At 39.9% G+C, this 21,923-nt stretch overlaps 1 protein-coding gene across 2 annotated transcripts in view; it reads left to right on the top strand.

Annotated features, from left to right (window-relative positions):
- The window catches only part of dlgap3 (discs, large (Drosophila) homolog-associated protein 3), a 146,115-nt gene that overhangs the window by 52,980 nt on the left and 71,212 nt on the right, over positions 1-21,923 (top strand). For both annotated transcript variants that reach the window (XM_031323075.2, XM_035993003.1), the window contains exon 2: positions 21,231-21,305. The gene's annotated coding sequence lies outside the window, so the exon portion shown is untranslated. The remainder of the gene's footprint in view (positions 1-21,230; positions 21,306-21,923) is intronic.

Raw genomic sequence — 21,923 nt, 5'->3', positions numbered from 1 at the left:
GTAACTAAGTAAAGTAATGGATTACTTTTTAAGAAGTAACAAGTAACGAGTAAACACTACTTTTTAAAAGTAACTTCCCCAACACTGATTGTGACATCGTGTGAACAGCCATCCCATTACCAAACGATCAACAACCTGGCATGCAAAGTCAGCCTTGGAAAGTCACATGCAGCATATCACAGTGCCATTTTGAATGCTCTTATAGTGTTTGTGTGTATGATGCAAACTCTCCCTCCGATCCCCATACCCTTCCGCCTCCTGATGATGAAAAGGTTATTGGAGGAGTGTCATGCCCAAAAGCCAGCAGACAGCTTTGCCCTTTACAGCAAAGTACCGGTGCTAATTAGAGACTATGAGTATGCCACTGGACTTATGGTGTGTCTCACTGTGACTATCCAAGCATGGCTGTATCAGCCTCTTACATTCAAACACAGGAGTAGTGTGTTCGTTCCACTCATCATTTCAATGAGGATTTTTGAGATCTGATCCTTTGTGTTATGAGGCCACATCTCCGGGCGGCCACACATGGCCTGAAAATGTCAGTCATTCATCTTGCAGGGATATATTTATTTATTAAATATCTATCCATAATACCTTTTCCTGCTCTCCCGCTTTGTCTCTGTGCACAACTGATATGCCCATAGTTCAGTTTAGACTTCACTGTGAATGCAGAGAATCATCAGTCTTTTTTGAATACCAGTCCAGTTGTCTTGAGACAATGTTGCAGTGTTGCAAAGACTCATTTATCAATGCAGTTTTTGTAAATAAAAAAGTCTAAACTTCAGCCATGCTAGCGGCTCTGTGAGGCTATGACAAAGTTAGCACACTGATGTTTAACAGGTATATTGTTTTCCATGGTATGCATTAGCTGAAGATCCCTTTACATAGCAATCCATCCAATAGTTGTTGAGGAATTTAACTAAAAACCAAAACTGGCACTAGAGGAAAAGTCACGGGATCGCCATTGTAAGAGCTGTCGGGATATTTCAGTCAGGACCAAAGTGGTGCACCGACATAACCATCCCTGGAGCATGTTCCTAGCATGGCGAAAAATGTATACTTTCTTTCTTTCGTTCTTTCATTCATGTAATGGGCGTTTATTAGTATGCATATATTTTGCTTCAAATCAGTTAACTGTTGATGTGTAACTGCTATTGAATAGTTTCAGGAGTAGGATCTTAAAAATGATCAGAATCTCAACCTCTGTGCAAAAGCTGAACATGCTTTGCTTTACATATTCATCACTTGAAATCCATACTGTGTATTACAGGAAGCAGCATATTTATTTCCAAGTTTAACTCAAGGGTGGACAGATGAAAGGACGAATGCACCGCACTTTAAAACAAAAAACGTACACACTCACAAAACATACTCGTATGACATAAGAGATATATAACACATTCGTTGTGTTGTAATTTACTTTTGTGGTGTACCTATTTCCCTACATGCTTTGACTAGTTCATCTTGAGTTTTATGGAGTGATGTGAGAACTTATCCAGCCAATACAAAATAAGAGTTGAGAGTCTCTAGACTCAAAACATACACACACACACACACACACACACACACACACACACACACACACACACAGAGTGCGTTTCACTATCTTTGTGGGACCCGTCATTGACATAATGCATTCCCTAGCCCCTTACCCTAATCCTAACCTAATTCTAACCCTAATCCCAAAACCCCTAACCATAACCTAATTCTAACCCTAATCCTACAACCAAGTATTAACCCTCAAACAGCCCTTTAAAGTTGTGGGGTCCAGCATTTTGGCCCCACAAAGCTGTCCAGACCCCACAAGTATACTGTATTCCCGGTTTTTGGACCCCACGAATATAGTTAAACAAGAACACATCTCTTGTGGCTGCAACATTTTATGCTGTTATATATTGAGGCTGCAACCATAGTCTTTAGTCTTTCGATGGCACAGCTATAAACTCTGGAAACTATTTGGAGATGATGGGGGTGGTGGAAAAAAACATGGAACAATAAAATAGGCCCAGAAGTGTAAGGTCCATCATTTTGGCGGTGGATTTCTCTTTATGAGAGGACTTGATTGAGCCCATTATGATGTGATTGTGTCCAGGCTTATATAGCTATACCTTCAAGTGGCAACCAGGCCTCCTCATGATGAGATCTGGCTCATTGGATTACAGTTCATAGTGTTTGACAGCGCCCACAGCAGCCAGCAAATACATCCTGGCTGAATGATAACAATCCCCTTTGAAACAGTGTGAAGCCGCATACCGCGTGAGGACTTTATAGCATTTTAGGATTTACTCTCATTTGACTCTCTCCCATTGTCTCATACTTTTCCAGGTGAACAGACTGGAACTTCAGTGCATGCTCACTAAATGTGAGGCAGATCCTCGTTTCATCATGCTCCTGCTCTTTTGTGTGAACCCATCTCATCAGGCGCAACCTTGTCTCAGCTTGGTACTTGTGCTGGTGAAAGAATGGAAATCGCTGATGTTAAGCTAGGAAAAAAAGCAGGCGGGCAAGAGCAGAGTAGGAGTCACAATCTGGTGAGTCTGCAATTAGAATCAGAAACTTCCACTCCCAGTATCACCTTTTTTGATTTCCCATTTAAAAGAGGGCATTAATTGGAGGGATGGTGCATGTTATTTCTGTACGTTGTCTTCTAGATGCATTTAACTGTATGAAAGCGGGAAGGGGCCTGGTTCAGAGGTCACTGTACAGAAAACCATATAGCTGCTTCAGCTGCCACATGCAGATTTGGTGGACTGGATCTCTCCAGGGTGGGTTAGGGGTTGAGTTTACACACTCTCCACCGGGTCCCACAAACACACTCTCTCTGCCCACCACCTCAGAGCATGAGTTCAGAATTCAGCAAAAAAGAAGCAGAGAGATAGGGGAAGGTTAACCCAAAGTGTGAAAGACAGAAGTGGAAAAGTGTATTTATTCAAATATGTACTTGTGTAATATGCTACATGCGGTGTTTTTTAATCCTCTGTTAACCACCCAGTCTTTCCTTTCCCCCAACTGGCAATAATTCTCCTTCATTTAAGCTCCATCTCTTCTGCTAGCTGATGAACATCAGAAGCACACTGAGTTTAGGCAATTTATCTCCCTGACTCAGTCCTCTCCTGCTCTCTTCATCGGATCAAAAATAACTGAGCTGCTGGCTTTGTTTTCATGTATAGGACAGTGGGGGAAATGTAACTATACTCTATTTGAGATATGCTCCAGCTGTTAGCGCAGTGCATGGTAAATTGCGGTTTGTGAGGCTTGCGGTGCACAGCTCTTCGATTCGATGAATTAATAAAACTACAAGAAGAAGAAGAAGCGGTGCTCTCTGGGCTACAGGGTCCAAGGACTGAACTCATGAACTCATACTTCATAATGTTGCTGTGTGTGTGTGTGTGTGTGTGTGTGTGTGTGTGTGTGTGTGTGTGTGTGTGTGTGTGCATTCTGCGTTTTTATAAGAGGTTGTACGCATGCTCGTCTGCATGTTTGTGTGACTAGTACCCAGCAATATATTCTCATGCAATATGGATGTCACTGAGTGCTCCGAGTGGACTAAAAGGGAGTGTGTGGGGATATCACAGTAATGTTATGCAAGGCTGCATTTATTTGTGAAATAGTTTTACAATATGTAAGTTAAGGAATACACTGTCATTTTTGTTGTGAATTGTTTCAGAGAAGTTTGGCCAGCAAATGAGAAATGCATGAATTTAAAAATAACCAGCAACATGCACAGATGCACACAGCCAGCACAGAGATCAGGTCTGACAGATATTATTTATAGATATTTATAGATAGATATTTCTTTGGCCAAATATACATATTGTATTTATTCATGTTTTGGGGGAAGGATAATTCATACAACAGATTCCCACCCACACAAAAACATTCAGCTACTACCCACATGTACCGGCTTGCCAGGCCAACATGAACAGTTGTGAAAATTGTGACCTTCAGTATATTCATATATACTGTTGGAATATGAAAAATGTATTAGCAAAAATGCCACATGTCATATTGGAAATGTAAGGCGTTTCAGTGCGTGATGGAAGTAGATATGGCTCCATCATGTGAGTGACACATGGAGAGGGAGGTGATATGTGGTGTGTGTCTCTTTGCGGGCGTCTTTGTATGTGAACACTTCCCTCTGTGTTGGCACTTTGTTCATGTAGAGTTGCTCACAGTGTGTGGATGTTCTTGCTCTGTTTAATGAGCAGGTCTCAGGATTAACACAGGAGGATAATGAGAAACAGCGTTGCAGGAAGAGACTGAGAGTGCCAAAACAGTTGTTCCGATTTTCTGCACCCTGCTAGTTCCGCAGCACATCAGGCTGACTGATTCTATAACCTGCTCAACGTCCGAAAGGAAAGATAAGTGGATAGAAAAGTAACCGGCTGGCTTGAGATGGTCGTTATGACATGCATTTCACTTCCTTATACGTAGACTGATATACCACTAGAAGCAACAGCAGGTATAAACCATCAAAAACTGCTGAAATCAACACATTTAATGTTTCTTTCTTCAGAGCACACCTACTATTGTATCAACACACATCCACACCTCCTTTTAGAGGTAAATTTTACTGACTTAAAGTATGTAAAGTAAGTAGTGTTGCAAAAGGCTGTTAATATTTAAGGTGGGAATTAATGGTAATTTATGGATTTATTGGAAATAACAAAAATGGTAATATAGCTGTTATTTGCTAATGCTGTATTTACCATGTCATATGTCACAAGCAGACATCATCCATTAAATGGCCAAATAAATCAATTGCTTTGTGAAATACATACAGTGTCAAATGTGGTAATTTAGCTAGCGAGCAAGTAGACTCATGGGGAAAGGTACCAATTAAAACCGACAATGTGGACTTCAGGTTAAAAATGAACAATGCATTTATAAAAGAAATGTTTTACAATAAAGAATCAATTTAAATGGATTTATCAAAAACACTCAATTAGCATTAGCATGCTCAATCAAGCTACACCACAGATTGTAACAGCTAGCTAGCAAAAACAAGAATAAGGTGTTAACAGGTTATAAACTATCATGTCAATTTTATTTATATTGCACCAAATCAAAAAAATGATCTCATGACACTTTTCATATAGAGCACCCAACATTTAGCCATCAGAGAGAGTTATCTTAATCCTAGTTATATAGAGGAGAGAATTGTCCTGTTTACTATTATTATTATTATATAAGAAGTATTTACTCCTTGTTGTTTTTTCCGATGCTATGGCAACACAGATGTATTGATTTTGTCATGCATAAATTGAAATTGAAAATTCAGAGAGAGAGAGCGAGAGAGTGAGAGAGAGAGAAACGATGTACTTTTCTTTAGGCCATTATCTGTTGGTTAACTGAACTACAATTTAAAAAAATACACACACATACATACATACATATATATATACACACATATATATATATATATATATATATATATATATATATATATATATATATATATATATATACACACATATACACATATATATATATAAACATACATATATATATATATATATACATATACACACACACACACACACACACACACACACACACACACGACGAGGTGTCCATTGTCAAGTATTAATGGATGACGGCGCGGAGGACAGTTGCCTCCGGCGAAGTCCATTAATACCTGACAATGGACACCTCGAAGGGCATTAACCCGCTTATACCATGGTCACTTGCCAAATAACATTTTTAAAACATTAGTTTATATTTTAATTTGTTTTACAATCGAAATCTAAAGTTTATCCAAACAATAACTCCGTTTCCCTGGTTACGCCTGACGGTTTGACTAATACCTGGAACAATCATTCCCATCCATCAGGTTCTTATGCAATGCAAACGTTGTAGACTCCCCCAGGAATTCGGAAGGACCTTAGATACGACTTGCCTCCCTTAGCAACCGGAGCTATTTATAGTCTGCTCAGCTGATAGAACCCTTCAGTTTAGCTACGAGCCAGAAAGCTATGTTATGCTAGCAATATCCAAAGAATAACATTGTGTACAGTTGGCAATCAGTAAAAATAATTTGACAGTATGTTGAACAACAAGACAAGCTAGCTATCCAGCCATGTCATTGTCCCCGACGAAAAACGACTTTTACGAAGAATTTGATCCGTGATGTGTAACGTTACTGTCGGCCGCAGCGGCGCAGAATGAAGTAGCGACCTGAACAGTGAACGGGATGTGAGATATTGTTATTCGCTGTGAAACAAATGAGTCCAGAGGGGCAGTATAACTTACTTCTTGCAGCCTGTGTGTTTTATGTTTTAAATCCACATTTCCTTATTGATATAATGTAGCACATTCATTTAGAACAGTAAACAGACAGTTTCACCAGAACTCCTTTAGTAGGTGTCCTACATCACTTTTTAATGGACACTCTGCAGCCAATCAGAATCGAGTATTCACCCAGACCATGGTATAAATATATATATTCAATCCAGAAATAAGCTGAATGCATTGTAGGTTACAATTCAATGGGCATAACTCAAACCAAAACATGCCATAAGACCAAGCATTGCTTTTTTATGTGTTTTTTTTATGTTTCCCCCCAAACAATAGAACAATAGTTCTACAACAATAGTTGTTTTGTACAACAAAATTGTACTTCGTTTCAAAAGCATCATGTAATCGGTGGAAACTGAAAATTACAAACACAAGCAATGGGTAGAAAATGACTTTATAAACACCTTGAGAGGAAGCAACAGCAACACTTTCATGTTACTAAGTAACAAGGTTGGGTCTTGATCTAGCATCCAGCAGTTTCGCACAGAAAATATGCCCTCAGTCAGCTTATGCATAACAGCAAATGACTATACAGCAAATTGATCAACATAGAATCCTCCTTTTCAAACATAATGCAATGGTTAAAGCGATTCATGTTGCTTTCCCAAGTTGTCAGGTAACATGTAGGTAACAGCAACCTTTTATTATCCACCAATTCTTAAACATTCTGCAAAAGCTGAAAGAGATCTTACACCATGACTTAATAGGCCGAATCCAGTAGCAAATGTTTGTACCGAGCACCCTCATCTCTTTGTTTTTCCTCGCTCTTAACAGAGCTCTCCCTCAGGTCCTAATGCAATGAGATAGATTCCTTTAGATCACAGTCACATAGTACAGCAGGAGCTTCACAGAACAAATTCTACGCTAATCCCTGTATTGCTTAAGGGCTACAAGCCAAGAAGTAAAGATGGCATTGCACAATTCCACAGCCCGTAAAGGATTCTAGGTAGGTGAGAAAATTAGTTCTTTCTTTTAACTTTACTTTTTTAATTTCTGCTCCTTTCGCTGTCACTCTGTGTGAAGTCTCTGTAACTGAAGTCTTTTTCTTTCTTTTTGCGTTTTTTTTTTTTTTTTTGCACTTGTGTGTGTTCAAGCGTTGGTTTAATGGAAGGGGCAGCAAAGTTAGAAAGCCAGGTAAGAGAAAAAGTTAAATGAATAAGAAAGTCTAAGACTTGATTGATGGAAACAGTGGTGACGAAACTGGCAAAGAAGGAGGAAGAGAGAGCTTGTGAGTGTGTGTATAGGTCACCAATGTAGTATTCACACAGAATAAGATAATCACCTCCCTCTAGTGATCTTCATCGCTCATCACCGGGGGCAACCGAAGCCCACGGCACTCTGATGTTGACAATCACCACACACGCTCGCACACATCCAGACATAGATCAAGACCCTCACAAGCGTGACAGCCAATTAATGAGAGGGAATGAATGGAAGAGGAGGGACATGCGGAATTACGACATTTCTCATTGTCAAAACTCTTAGCACCGCTTTGCTCCCATCTGCTAATTAGTGCCTGGATGTCGCTCACTTTCTCTCTCTGCTGGGTGTCCATGTAGGTCTGTTTGACATTAACAGTGCAATTTTAGTCTTTGCAGCTTTTTTCCCCTGCTAATTGGTATAAACTGAATATCCTCTAGAAAGTAGATGTTTAAATTCAGGCATAGTTTCCAAATGGACTTTGCCACAGTTGTGTTTTACATCAGAGAACATGTATAAGGGAAAGTTTGTTGCATTTATTTTGCATTTATCTTTCATGCATGAACAAACATAATGATTATCAGAGAAAAAATGAGGCCTGCCTCCATCTGATGCGTGAGAAACATGCACTGGATGTTTTTGTTTCAATGCCTTTATGGTTGCTGGAATAATGTCCATACAAAATTATCTTTGTGTGTATGTATGCGGCGAACATGTACAGCCATTACCTAGAGACTCCAAAAGCAGCTGTGACAGTGCTGGCCTTTAGGAAAGCTCCATGTGATGGAGGGTTTTACATGCTCAAATGATAAGGTGAATCCTCAATCTGCAAAAGCAATGCATTATTGCACCAATATGACACTATGTGCCTCTGCCTTCCTCACTTAAAGGTCGCCGGATCATTTGTTTTTACAAAACATCCAAATAAACACAGACACTGTACATTCACACTGACAATGACTGTTTTTGTCAAGACTGACTCCCAAAACAGAAGATATGCAAAAAAGAGATACGCAAGCAATCAATGTTGGTGTTTGTTATTCTGAAATCAGACACACAAACCTATGCGCATTATGCAGGAATATGCTAATTGCAGCAGAGGCAGCCAGTATGTGACAAATGTTACACCCATTGGTTCTGCTGGTGTGCACAATGACAGGTTGATGACAATTTTAAAATATACAAACTCCACTCTTGCTTGTTTATCATTCTGTCTCTGTCTTTCAATTTAAAAAAAAAAGAAAGTATCAAATGCAAATAATGAGGATAGCTTAGCAGGTAACGGAAGGATGTTTTGATGCTTTCCTCCCTCCCTTTTCCTCTCTTGTCTCTCTCTGCCTCCTCCATAATACTTGTCATTGTAATGGGGCTGTTTGATGTTGCACCTCTTGATGATGTGTCCTTTTCCATGAACAGCATCTGACCACAAGTGCTGTGTTTTTCTTTGAACGTCTGAATTTTAAACTCAATTAGCACCTGTGCACACAATAGCCAACTCAGTTTCCACTTACACTGGCACAAATTAGACTGTGAAACACACAGACACACACACACACACACACACACACACAATGATGTTAGTCCTAACTTGTCTACCGGTCCTAATATGCAAGGTGCTTTTACTGGTCGAGATCCCAATAAGGATAGAAAAACAGGAACACACACACACACACACACACACACACACACACACACACACACACACACACACACACACACACACACACTTCCATGCACTTGAGTGGTGAAGCTAATTTGCCCAAGCCGACCTGAGTGAAAGGAATAATGAGGCTTTGATGACTTCACTTGAAGAGACTCTCTCCACCGTGACATCATCTGTGACCTTGCCATGACCTCTCCATTTTGCGCTGATTTTTATTTAATTTATTTACAAAACTAAAATAAATATATATATCCACATATATAAATAAATATATATATCCACATATATACATATACATATATATATATATATATATATATACATATACAGTGCTGCTCATAAGTATTCATACCCATGGTCAAGTTGACTAAAAAGAGGAATAAAAAAATCATCTTTTGGAAATTGATCTTAATGCCTTAATTTAAAAAATGAGGAAAAATCCGACCTTTTAAGGACACCAATTTTTTTTATGAATTAATAATGTATTGTAAATAAATAAATGTTCTTCCTTAAAATACAGAGGCCATAATTATACATACCCCTATGTTAAATTCCCATAGAGGAAGGCAGATTTTTATTTTTAAAGGCCAGTTATTTCATGGATCCAGGATACTATGCATCCTGATAAAGTTCCCTTGGCCATTGGAATTAAAGTAGCCCCACATCATCACATACCCTTCACCTATACCATACCTAGAGATTGGCATGGTTTTATTTCAGTTAGCCTAATAGCTGGTTTGATTTGGATTGATATGGATCTTATCTCAGTTAGCTATTAGGCTAACTGAAATAAAACCATGCCAATCTCTAGGTATGGTGAAGGGTATGTGATGATGTGGGGCTATTTTAATTCCAAAGGCCAAGGGAACTTTATCAGGATGCATAGTATCCTGGATCCATGAAATAACTGGCCTTTAAAAATAAAAATCTGCCTTCCTCTGGGAATTTAACATAGGGGTATGTATAATTATGGCCCCTGTATTTTAAGGAAGAACATTTATGTATTTACAATACATTTTTCATACACAAAACAAATTGGTGTCCTTAAAAGGTCGGATTTTTCCTCATTTTTTTAATTAAGGCATTAAGATCAATTTCCAAAAGATGATTTTTTTATTCCTTTTTTTAGTCAACTTTAGCATGGGTATGAATACTTATGAGCAGCACTGTATATATATATACATTTTTTTTAATCTTTTTTGTTTCTGACCCATGCATCTTTGTGGATAGAAAATACTGTATGGTTCCAACTACACTCTCTCAATGTTATATTGCAGGTGACATTGAGTGGAAGCTGATGATGTGGCTTGGGATGATGCTGTAACCCCTGTGTCGTATTAACAATAGTCTGCCACTAATGGACATCCTATTCATCTCCTTGAGACTGCATCTGAACACACACAATTACACATACACACAAACACATTTACACACTCACAATGGGGCAAAACAGCATGCATCATTCATTTCTGTAATCAGTGCACCGTCAGTATATTTGTCTAATGATCCATAATGCATTAGCAAGCTTGGAATTGGGTTTCGGGTGAAGGGACACGGACGAGAAATTACATTTTGAGATTCACACATGCGTGTGCATACATTTCAAATATGTTTTAACACCCACACGTACACCAAATCTTCCGCAAGTCTGACTGAGAATAATGAGAAAGATACTGATTGTTTAGATGCTCTGGGGCATCATTTATATTGCTATATTCACCAGCAGCAGTGGAATGAATTAATCATAACTTTTGTCATTCTCCAAATTGCCCGCTTATGACTAGCGAATAGCGGGAGGTAATATGCGGCCAGGCTGAACTCTGCAAATTTGTTTCTAGGTCGTCGTTGTTGAAATGTTGTTGTCTTGTTCTGCTTTGTTGTTCGTCATCATCCTATTGTTGTGTCCTAGGAGAGCTGAGCAATTTAGCTGAAAAAAAAAAAACAGGAAAGGATAGAGGAAGAAATAAATGAAAAGGCTGGGCACAGGTTGTTGGCTAATAAAGAGGAAGGAAGCTAGGGTTAAAGGTTAAATTATACAAGTGGAAGGTAGTAAGAGGGTAAGAGGAGTGGGTAGGAAAGGGTGAAAGATTGATTGAGAGAGAGTGAAAGGAGAAGAACAGAACACTCACTGTATCCAGCTGCTGCCAAGGAATCGCCTAATGACAACCAAGGGATCCTTGAGAGTCGAGGGAGAGAGAGAAAGAGATCTGTAGAAATGCTATGAAAAATGGTCAGCTGTCAGGTAAGTACTAGAGAGGGAGCTGGGCTCTAAGTGTTTTGCCTTGACCACAGAAATTATGTGTGTGAGGTGGCACCCAATAAAGACTTTGAAGCAAGGCACAGCTGCATATATATAGTTACATATATATATATATATATATATATATATATATATATATATATATATATATATATATATATATATATGCATTCATTCAAGCACGCATGCATTTACAGTGCATGCAGTCCTGCACACAGCTGTAACGATGACACATGGTTCACTTGTATGAAACCCAGTGAAGAAGACTTTTGTCCCTTTCTCTTTTTTTCTGCTTAGGCTTTTAATGTTTCCAGATTCAACATTCAACATTTCCCCTGGTGTCCTTCTCATATTTTCTTTATTATACTTTCCTTTCCTTTCCCATAACTTTCTCTCCGTTTAGCTCCTCTGTTCAGCTCAGCAGTGCTCCCTTTGATATATGCCTGCAGTTCGGTGCCGGCTTAAAAGCACGATATCACCACCAGCTCACTCTAATGTGCAGTGCAGACGTGTCCCGAGCTGGTACATTCATTTGATTTGTGTACAGTCAGAACAGAGTCTAAAACCCATTAGGACAGGAGTGTGGTGTGTGTGTGTGTGTGTGTGCGTGTGTGTGTGTGTGTGTGTGTGCGTGTGCAGGTTGCTGGTGTCTACTCAAAAGATACTAGCTGCTCATGTGGAGAGGATTTGGCAAGGTGACAGTCCTGATGTTGAAACAGGTCATGCAGAGGCCAACCATGTAAAGTTCTCTCCTGACGCTGATGTCATTCATTGAATGCAAACCTGGTTTCGTGTAAAAAGATTTTTCAAAGCATCAAAAAAAAGTTCCATGTCGAACATTTACAACAGCATGCAAGAGCAAACAACAGTTACAGTTACATCTTTTTTTTTCTGAAACTATTAGCGTTTCAGGTACCTTCTCCTAACCAGAAACTGGCATCTCCACTGCAAACCTTCACTGAGATCACCGCTATCTATCACAGAATAAAATAACAAGCAAGTATGACGACTGCAAAGAAAAGTCTCATTTACTAATTAAACAAGGCGGACATTGCCGGATAATAAAAAAAAAAAATGGAAAGAGTTACTGTTAATAATAAAAGTCAAGATATATTCTGCCCTACAAAGCAAAAAGGCAGTAACTGCATTTTTGGTCAAAAATGAGTTATTATCATTTTCATGACATTCAAGGCATCCTTTGTTATGTGACAAAACATCTCAAATGTGTGTCGTTTTGGAGAAAAATGGTAGTCGTTTGTACAGTAACTGCAAAAAGCCCTAGTGAAACAAAGCATGAGTACAGTAACTGCAAAATAGGGGTAAAATATCAAATTAAATATGAGGATTGATATGTACAAAGAATAAGCTAATATAAAGTAACAAAAACAGCCACATGTCCAATAATCTACCTACAACTACTTAGCTGGATGACAGGATAACTTGATAACTATCTTAGCAATGTGAGACTTTAAGCAGCCGTTTCAGCACCAGAACAGCTTCCGGGTGGAAAATATTGACCTAAAATGGTCAAATTAGTTTTGGTTTTGGTATATCCATGTTCAGGAAAACAAATGGTTCCAATTATTTCAAATACAGTGTATCTAACACACCCAGAGCCCAAGTTGTGGCAAAATAGTTTTTGGAGAATCTGTAGTTACTGCCTTTTTCCTTGATATGGTGCCACGTTTTTGGTAAGTAATACAAAGCAAGAATACAGTAAATGCAAAATAGGGGTAAAATATCAAATTAAATATGAGAATTGATATGTACAAAGAATAAGCTAATATAAAGTAACATAAACAGCCACATGTCCAATAATCTACCTGCAACTACTTAGCTGGATGACAGGATAACTTTAAAGTCATTTTTCTCAGTTCTGCACTCTGCGTAGTTACTGCCTTTTTGCTTTGTAGGGCAGTATTATCTGATCACATACATCAAGCCCAGGATGAAGTGCAGCAGTTAAAAATGGCGATGGGCCAAATATTTTTATATCATATAATATTTCCCTCCTGCAGGTGGCAATATATTGTTGTTTTGACAAGATGCGAACAATTCCCTACCCAACCGGTTTAATGTGTCTCTGCGTCATGGCCATAATGTGAAATAGGAATATTTGGTGCAGATTGCCAGGTCAGTGAGGTCACCACCATGATCTGGTGGTAGATTTAATGATATTCATTGATTCAACCATGCAATAGCCCATGAAAAGCTAAATAACAACAACAAAAGACTACTGTTTGAAAATCAAATGATCCATTTATTTTGCAGCACTGGTGAAGCCAGTATTAAACCTGAGTGTCCTCTCACAATTTAGAGAATCGAGCGCTCGGAACGTCTTTTAGATGCAAAATAATAGAAGTTGTGAACGATTCTAACCACTGAGAGATGACTGCTAAAATCAACAAAATGAATGCCAACAGTGTCAGGGTCATTAAGTAAAAAAAAAAGGTGGTCAGATCATTTTGTCTGTCTGCAGCTCTCTCTCGCTCTCTCTTGTTAACTAAAACTTGACTTCCCTGTGGTTTCTATTCTGTGGACTGCTAAAATGCCTATGCAAATAGCCTAAATGGCTCGATGGTGTTTTTTGCCCCCAACGGCTCCTTCCAGGCAGCGCTGCAACCGTTGCCTTCAAGGCACCTAACCCTAACCTTAACCTTAACCAGTGCCTAATCCTAGTGCCTTCCAGGCAGCGCTGCCTGGAAGGAGCCGTTGGGGGCAAAAAACACCGATAAACGCCTAAATGTATCTGTTTCCGACATGCCAAACCAAATAACTTGAAATATTTTATGGGGGGAAAACTTCAAAGACGGTGTTTCATAACTGTCGTCTCTATGACACTTCTCGGACAATATTTTTGTTGTTTTTGTAGTTTATTCTATAGGGTAGGCCTACATAAAACTTAAACTGGGCGGGCAGAAAATCCCGCCCCTGCGTGACACAATACCAACAAATCCAAACCATACGATCATATAGGTTGTTTATTCCTACCTATAATACTACCCGTGGGAGCGTTTTATATATAACTGCCCCTAGCGGTGGCAGGAAATACAACCCACAGGAGCATTTTCCACCATTAAGTTTTCACTGGTCTCACGACTCAATTCCATTACGATTATCCTGTCAAAGATTTAAATCGATTCGATATCACAATGCATCACGCTGCATCACGCTGCGTCACCTCCTCAATATTATTATACTGTATATTGCTACACATGGTTTTCATCATCATTCAACTAATTCAAGCAGTCAGATATATATGAAATCCCCTTTTTATTGTATCTGCTCTTGAAAAAGACACTTCCTGAATGTAGCGGAAAAAGGCAAAAACAAAAAAAAGCAGCTACGGAAAAATCAACAAGTAACATCAGTAGGCAATAATTGATTATCGTCTGTCACTGCATCGATGCAATGATTAATTTCAACGCCCCTATTAAGTTTACACTACACTTTGCACCCTTCTATGTCTATATCCACCTCTCACTGTCTTTTTTTGTTGAGTTTACACTCCGCAAAGCAGGGTTATAAAATTGCATGGTACGACCAACACACCTTATACATTTCTAAATTTGGACTTCTAGTTCTCTCAAAGGTCAGCATTGCCAAAATGGTTTGCAATTCAGACAAGGGCACACATTTATGTGTCAAACTTATGCACAGATTTACTTTGCCCGCTATGAAAGAATGCTAGCATGCCTACTAATTGCAGAAATTCCATTAAAATGCATTGAATTTGGTGTTAATTAGCACTTTACTGAATTCTTTATGGGGGGAAAAGCAGCAAAAAATACCTCTCTGTTTGTTCAGTTCTCATAGATCACTAGGGAAAAGCAAGTATTCCTCCTGTTCTTGCTTTCTTCTCTCCTTATCTCGTTTTTTCTCTCTTCTCTCTCTGAGAAAGCCTGACCCATACAGCCTCTAAAGCTCTGTCATCTCATGTGCAGCTTAATAGAGCTCCTTTCAGCAGGCAGGGTGCATCAGGCATTTACAGTATACATGATCTCCTCAAATGTTCTTAGCATGATCCTTACAGCATGTATGTGTATGATAGGCATGATACTTAACTGTATTCCGTACTCAAAAATATGCATTGGTGGGATCAGGGTGTTATCACACAACTTCATGGTATGGAATGAAGGAAATTAGATCAGTACATACTAGCTGTATTCAAGGAATGCACGCAACTCTTATTAAACTTTAACTCCCCTCTGTTAAGCTGATGGAAATCCCCTATAGGGTGTTTGCAGAGCTGAAGTCAGTGTTCTGTTAATAGGATCTAATTGGAAATGGCTGGTGTTAAGGAAGTTGCTTGAGTTGTCTGAACCTAATCCTGTGGAAATCCCTAAGAAGTTATTAAGAATCTCTGTGCTATGTCCTAAATGCAGGGCAGTGGTTTGCAAACGGAACTAAGCCTTCGAACCCATTGGGTTAAGCAGATGGCCCAAATTTGAGAATACAGTAACGCAATGCTCTTTATAAAGGCTCTTTAAAGAAAAAAAAACACTTGAGTATTTTGTTGAGGTGTATGTTCAGTTCATCTGAGCGTCAATCAGTTGTCAAATACAGCTATGACTTCAGCTGCTGTATTTGTATACTTACACTTATGTTCTCAAGTATTTCACTCATTTAGGCCGGATATCCGTTGCCTTGGGCTTTCTTTGTGTTGGCATTTTAAACTCCGGTCGATTTATGAGGACTATGGTTAACCTTTTCTCCGATCGCTGCAGGGTAAATCCAGACAGCTAGCTAGACTATCCGTCCAATCTGAGTTTTCTGTTTCACGACTAAAACAACTTTTGAACGTACACATTCCACCAAAACAAGTTCCTTCCCGAGGCTATTTTGCAGAGGCACCGTTGTTTTTGTGATTGGTTCAAAGAAATGCCAATAAACCAGAGCATGTTTTTCTTCCATCCTGGAATGCTGTGTGGACTAGCCAGACGCTCCTTCGCAGCGCCGCAGTGAAGGAAGCGAGACTAGCCAAACCTGAACCATGGACTGTAAGCTGGACAGTCACAGTTTTTTAATCATACTCATCTTTAAAGCCTTTTCCCTTATATACTTGCAAGTGTATACAATTTGAAAAATTATACGAACAAGTATGTAAGCTATGCAGAATAACAGGTTAGGTTGAAATTAATAACATCTGATCTTACATTCTTCCTTACCATAGGCCTACTTAGAATATTAGGACTACAGGGCCGTCCACACCAAGAACGATAACTATAACCACAATTATAACTTAAACTATAAACTATAACGATAAAGTTCTGCAAACAGCGACGTCAAGCATGCACTGCACGCTCCAGCTGATAATAATACATACAGCAGACGTTGCAACGTAGGATTACAGGAATGTGTGCAGTAATATCCTACATATACATTTGTGAATTCGGGTACATTTTATGAACAAAAAAAGTCTGACCGTACTGACCGTACTTTCAAAGTACTGATGTTTAAAAATACAAAAATCCACAGAGCTAAAGGATCGTAACCCCACGGAGGGGAAAAGTCACGCCACTAACCATTCTGATTGTCTGTCAGTGTTTCTATCTTTCATCAAATTGCGCTGAAGGTAATCCGAACGATATCGTTCTCCACTGTCGTAGTTGTGGTGTGGACTTGAGTTAGAACGATTTTTTAAACTATATATTTAAAGTCATCGTTATAGTTATCGGTCTTGGTGTGGACGGCCCTTAACTAGCTCACTGCAATACAAGAAATGTCTTCTACAAAGATCATCAGCTGATAAGGATGCTGACCAATACAATGCACTATGAGTCTCAATCTTTTAGCCATAACGGTAGAGACCCCTTTTACATTCTTGCTTAAAAACGAGTCAGCATTAAAAGTTTCAACCAACTAGAGGAGCCAAAGTTAGCTTAAGGACCCATTGTTTAAAAAAAAAATACTATGAATTTGAATGGTACATCTGGCATTATGAGTCACTGTAAACTGCATGTGTTCCCTGTTAAAACAGAAAGCTTAGCAGGCATAGGGCTTAGCAAACTGTCAATTCACTTAATAATCCAATTTACAAAATACTGCCAAGTTTAAACAAAAGCTGTTTATTACAAATACCTGTGTGTGTGTGTGTGTGTGTGTGTGTGTGTGTGTGTGTGTGTGTCTTTTACTTTTATCATCAATAGAAGCCAGTTCAATAGAGCTATTAAAGTTAAGCAGGGCCGCTGTAGATTGCTGTGCGTCAACTGCTCTCTCTGTGGTCTCTCATTGTTTCCTGTTTGCAGTGGTCAGGCCAAACCTGTCCTCTCCTAGGTATGAACGGGCCTTACTGCTCAGCCCTGCGGGGACTCCTTGGCGCATGTCTGGCCCTAGTTAATGCCCCTACTGCAGTCTCTTGTTAAAGAGGAGATGGAGAGAGCAAGTGAGAGGGGAGAGAGTCAGTAGAGAAAGGGACTATCAAATATTGATTGTATTTGCATAAATAGCCGCAGTTGTTAAAAGCCTTGCATGATCCCACTAGCTAGCTTTGTACTCTCCGGGCATGCGTAGGGAGAAAAAAATAAAGAGAGGCTGAATGAAGACAAAAAGTGGTGATTAGTGTCAAGAGAATCCATGGATCTCCCGCAATGCGACATAGCATAGGACTCTCAATCAAGCCATCCCAAAGGGCTACGCCACTACTTGTTCACTTTGTAATTTGCACCAATTATTGCCCCATTAGTGAGTCCCCTGTAGTAAAGCAGACAGAAGATAATGATGCTCTTCTGTTGAGTTGGTCATCAACACAATAGGTTGAACAAAACACCTGGGGAGGTGAAGCAGTCACTTTTCGTACTCTGGACATCAGTGGTGGCACTTAATGAATGTGGCCTTTGAAATAGAGGGGGCAACATAGTGTAGAGAGAAAAAGGAGAAAATAATTTCTCCTCGCTCCTCTTCATCCAAGCTGCTCTTCAGTTTACATCCCATCAAGCTCTGCAGTCTTGGCTCTTGGATCCTGTGTGAGCAGGTAGTGGCTTGACTATATATGGTACTAAACGTCGGTGTGGAAATACAGCAAAAAGTGCAACACAGCATGTGTTGCGTATGCATTTGAGAAAGTGTCTATGAGGATATTGAGGATTTACTGTTAACTAAGCTGTAGCCCTCTCTGCATTTTTAGAGGTTATGCAGAGGAGAACTTTGAGTCCCACAGTTGTTGCCAAAGAACAGAGTGTTCAAAAACATTTGCTTTTCCAGCTATGTTGAAAGAAAAAAGAGAGAGAGGATAAACTCACAAAAAAGCTAAGCAAAATAACAAGATTTCTGAGCATTTACTGGCAAACAAAAAGTCTGGTAAATATATAAGAATCCTCAGTTGACTTTATTTTCAGAAAAGAGTGTATAACTATAAAGCTTTATGTAACTGAAAGTATGATATGAAATGTTAGGATACTGTATGACAACTATGATGGGTTTACAGGTATGAAAACAATCAAACAGAATGCAGATTTTTTCACCACGTCCTTTGCTCTGTCCAATTTTAATTTGATGTTTGTGGTACTTGTATTCATTACATCCAAGTACCAAAAATGACTATAACTAATGCAATTATTACGCCACAGTATTATACACACAGACTTAGGCTACTGTCACAGACACTAACAATTTCCAGTCTGGTATTGATTTTGAAAACAAGTGAATGAATTTGCATCAACAATGTCTGACAATATTTTCTTTTGCTGTGATGTGCTTGAAGTTACTTATTTGCACTGATGTTGTTTTGAATTAGGCAGTATGCGGGCAGTAGCTGGAAACAACTGCGTCCTACTGCGTCCTGCTACGTCCACCCATGCTCTGCTGTGCTACGCTACATCCTGTAACGCCCTTTAGTGCCCTGCTATGACATGAACTACTACGACTACCATTTGTAGTCACTGTTACATTATCTTTGTGACTATTATTGCCACTGTTCATCACACCCCCAACCGGCACCGTCAGACACCACCTACGAAGAGCCTGGGTCTGCCGAGGTTTCTTCCTAAAAGGGAGTTTTTCCTCGCCACTGTCGCATTAGCCACTGCTAATGCTTGCTCTTGGGGGAATTACTGGAATTGTTGGGGCTTTGTAAATTATAGTGTGGTCTAGACCTACTCTATCTGTAAAGTGTCTCGAGATAACTCTTGTTATGATTTGATACTATAAATAAAATTGAATTGAAAAACAAAAATTGAAACGGGTGGGCAGATGAAGCCGTGAGCAGCTGAGTTTTTCTGAACTCACACACCCGTTGTGACTGTCATCATTAATGTAGAGGCTGTAGTGTGTGTATTTACCTGCATATGTCTCAGCATGTATGCCTGTACAGTATGTGCACCCTACATATGCCTCTCCATATGTGTGTTTTTGCATGAGTTTGACTGCATATTTTGTGTATGAGAGAGCTAGCAGAGCTGATCAGTGTCCATGCTGAGGGCTTTGTCACAGCTGACCTATATTAGATGAAAGCAGCTGGATCAGTGGCCTGCAGGGACAGCAAAAGAGTTGTGTTCTAATTATCTCTGCAGCTAGCTAGCGACACATCACACCCGCGCGCACTTGCACACGTACACACACACACACACATACACACTTTTCGGCAAATCAATGGGAGCTCATGAGAGCATCTGCCATGCTTCGCTTGACGAACGGCAGCAGCAGATCCTCCGTGTAGGATTGGCCAAGCTACAGCGCCTCATGTCACACAATGCATATTAAAATCCCTCTGTAATCATGAACTATGCACTGTGGTCTCTGAATGCGACTATGTGTGACAGAACTCTACTTTGCTTAGCAAAATATAATTACCCTAAAACGCCACTAAAATGAAATCAGGCTCTTGTGACATTTTAGGAATGCATCATCTTGATTCCTTATATGGATTCACACTATAAATGTAGTCTGTGTACTATATGTTGCCATGGAGCCTCAACCTAACACACGCTGAGAGTGAGCGTTAGCTATAATGAGGCACAAAATCACGACAGAAAGAAAACAGCCCAGGGAGCTAATGCTAACAGATAATAGTAATCAGTGGACTAATGCTAATTGCTAATGGGAAGGGTAATAAAGTGTGTGGAACCCCATGGCATCCTCCAATGCGACAACAGTTAGCTTAGTAGCATTTAGCATTCAGCTCACTCAAACACATCAAGGCACAATGCTTTGTTTTTTCTTTTGTCCCATTATCCCCATTGGTATGAACACATTTACCTACACACATGTTCTGACATAAGGTTAAACGCTCAGTGTTATTTCTGTGTAAGCCCCAGTGAGAATTGATTTCACACATTCTGCTACCTTTAGGAAGTAATTGGACGCAGCACACACTCATTTAAGCGGTTTGCCTCTTAGTCATCCCCTCCGCTTTAGGTCTCTTTCTTCTGCCTCTATTTTTTCCCATTCCTCACTCCCAACCCTTTATTTCCAACACTTATGTTGCTCTCCTCTCCTGACAGACCCCATTGTCCTTGTATTTGTGGGTCCAGGGCCTCTAGCGCTCCAGGCAGGGAGTTTGTTAGTATCTGTAGCCTTAGCTAGACAGTCAGGGGAGCTTCTGGTTTCGGGACCAAGAGGCACATCGGCACATTTTCCACCACGTTGCATCTTCAGGCACCGCCGGGGACTATTTTACAGGTCGGAGCTTGTGAGGAGGGGTGCTTTTCCCATGACAGAGGGAGGGACGTATTGTAGAGAAATGAAAGAGAAACAGAGCTTAATGCTTCCTGCCAGGTACGATAGTGTTTGCACAGATCAGCTCATTTCATGTTTTGCAGTTTGAGCTTCCCTGATGTTTCTCTTGTTTTCTTTGTGTCTTCCTCTATGCAGAGTGACCAAGAGCGAGTTATTTAGCCGTCCGTTTCTACCTGAAGACATGGAGCACCATTTCCTAATGAGATTGTGGTAAGTAAAGCATGTGATAGTCTCGCATTGCCAGACCTTCCTCCACAGCACTAAGCCCCGGACACAGTGACGGTGTCTCAGCAAAATAGCTTCAGGAAGGAACTTGTTTTGGTGGAACGTGTACATTCAAAAGTTGTTTTAGTTGTGCAACAGAAAACTCAGATTGGACAGATAGTCTAGCTAGCTGTCTGGATTCACCCTGCAGAGATCTGAGGAGCAGTTAACCATAGTCCTCATTAATCAACCGGAGTTTAAAATTCCAACACAAAGAAAGCGGAAGGTAACGGACATCCAGCCTAAAAAGAGGGAGATCTGTGGAATTTCCGGCAGCAACATTCCTGGAATGTTGTCAATATAGACTATGCATGTGAGTGCGCACACACAACACACACACACACACACACACACACACACACACACACACACACGCATATATCTTGCAGCTACATGTCACCTGTACCCTCACATATTAATCCCACTTCTGTCTTTTGCGTCCTTGAAATCCACCCCCTGGAAGAGTACATAAGGGTTCCCAGTGGAACCTCTCAAGGATTAAGCCACGACAGTGAAGCTGCTCTTAGCAAGTGTGGATCAGAAGCGCGTCACTCACTCTCTCGG

This window comes from Sander lucioperca, chromosome 16, assembly GCF_008315115.2.
Source record: "Sander lucioperca isolate FBNREF2018 chromosome 16, SLUC_FBN_1.2, whole genome shotgun sequence".
In the NCBI taxonomy this organism is placed as follows: domain Eukaryota; kingdom Metazoa; phylum Chordata; class Actinopteri; order Perciformes; family Percidae; genus Sander; species Sander lucioperca.
The sequence above is the reverse complement of the archived record's forward strand: the minus strand, read 5'-3'. Positions and strand labels throughout refer to the sequence as shown.